At 47.9% G+C, this 1,911-nt stretch overlaps 1 non-coding gene across 1 annotated transcript; it reads right to left on the bottom strand.

Moving 5' to 3' along the window:
• Positions 1-1,139: 1,139 nt before the first annotated feature.
• TRNAS-GGA (transfer RNA serine (anticodon GGA)) lies at positions 1,140-1,213 on the bottom strand. The gene has a single exon. It is a non-coding gene; the product is annotated as a tRNA-Ser (tRNA).
• Positions 1,214-1,911: the final 698 nt, after the last annotated feature.

Here is a 1,911-nt window from a genome sequence, read left to right as displayed (position 1 = left end):
CTCTGCACTTTAGATGGTAAAAAGTTACAGGGTCTTTCAACTTATAAACAATAGAAAGAAACTTTCTCCAGCAGAAACACAATTTAAGCTATTCCAGCAAGTACACATATGCAAATAGAAAAAAAAAACAAATTAAAAGTCTATGGCCGCCTTTTCTTACTTACAATTCTGAATAGATAAGAGACTGTAGCAGTGAGATTGGCAGAAACCTGGTTGCACCTCTAGCCCCGTCCAGGACCCAGAGAGAACAAAGCCAAACCCCAAACCCACAAACAAAGGCTTCCCTCCACATGAGATTTGAAAGTATCTTGTCTTCTGATTGGTCCTCTGGTCAGGTGTTTGGGTCCCTGTTTGTTAACCCTTTACAGGTAAAAGAGACATTAACCCTTAACTTGTTTTCCTTCCACCCAGAACCCCACTTCTTTTCCTGGGCTGCAAATAGCCACCCCTGGGATGCCAAGAGGCAGAAACAAGATTCTACCTCCCAGCAGCCAAGTGCACTTCCATGGGTTCGACTGGCCTAATTCCTCCAGCTTCCCCAGGCTGACGCCAAGGTATTTTCTCCACTGATATCACCACCCTCTATCGTGCGGAGGTTGGGGTTATCCCAGGGACAGGCCAGTGGCAGAAGGAGGAGGCCTTGCTGGACAGCAAGGGGAGCTGGGAAAAGGAAGCCACTATGGTTCTGCCTGGTTTTGGGGCTGAGGCCCTTTTGCAGGTTAGGCAAATGTGAGAACCACCACACTACAGAAACTCCATCACAGTGCGCTGTCCTGCCCTGCCCTCAAATTCCCTGCACTTTGGTGGTGCTCACCCTGGCACACACCGAGGGGAGAACCTGGAGAAAATGGTGGCAGCTCTTCAATGGGCCAGCTGGCAGAGCAGAGGACTGGAGCCGGCACTCAGGAAGTCGTCCTTACATCCCCCTCGTGACTCCAGCTTGAGGGGGAGCTTCTTTTCCTTCCCCTTGCTGAGAAAGAGCAAGAGAAGAAAGAAAGTTCAGGAGGGCCAACTGGCTGCAGAAGCCAATGCTGCCTTTTCCCGCAGCAAAACCTGAAAGAAAGAACTTGCATTAGGTAAAGGCACTGCTGTGTTGCCAGGAAACAGCCCACAGCTGCACAGAGAGGGATCAAAGAGGCTGCTGAAGCCTGGGATTAAACCAGGGACCTTTTGATTTCCAGTCTTAACGCTCTCCCAACTGAGCCACTTCAGTACTTGTAGGGGCCCACTTTGGGCTGCTGCTTCTCACCTTGAAGCTTATTCTCAACAAACCAGCTCTCCAGTCACCACTGGCCAACGCAGGACGGACAGCGCTTGCTATTTTAGCACTCAGAAATGTCATCAGCTAGTCTCTGGATCTCTCGAATGCTGCGCTTCAGTTCATGGGGGAAGGCGAGAGACACGACCTTTGAACAAAAGGGCTGGGGTTAACATCCTAACTCTGTCTCCTACTGTAACACTATTTAATACTGGCCAACCCTGTGCTGGTGACAGTTCCATTTCTAGGTGTTTGTACATTTCAGTTACTGTGAAAATTAAAAAGTTTCCATATGCTTAGAGGAAATGAATTTGTTTTATTTTCTTATATATGGCATGAATAAATACAGATTTACACATCCTAGCATGAAAATGTATTGTCTTATATGACAGAGAAAATCATGCGTCCAGATTGTGCATTGAAATCATGACATGAGCTACAAATGCAATAAAAAATAAGGTATTCAATGGTTTAACATATGGAGCAGGGGTAGGGAGCACCGAAGACACTTCTTGCCTTGAGTGGGGAGTAGCTCAGACCTCCAAAGGGCCTGGCCAGGAGCAGGACATTGGCACAGCAAGGGAGGGGTGTGGCAGTGACATCATAAAGGCCTTTTGCAGGACCTCAGACTATTGTTTCAAGGTGGTGGGGAG

This window comes from Gopherus flavomarginatus, chromosome 20 (genome assembly GCF_025201925.1).
Source record: "Gopherus flavomarginatus isolate rGopFla2 chromosome 20, rGopFla2.mat.asm, whole genome shotgun sequence".
In the NCBI taxonomy this organism is placed as follows: domain Eukaryota; kingdom Metazoa; phylum Chordata; order Testudines; family Testudinidae; genus Gopherus; species Gopherus flavomarginatus.
The sequence above is the reverse complement of the archived record's forward strand: the minus strand, read 5'-3'. Positions and strand labels throughout refer to the sequence as shown.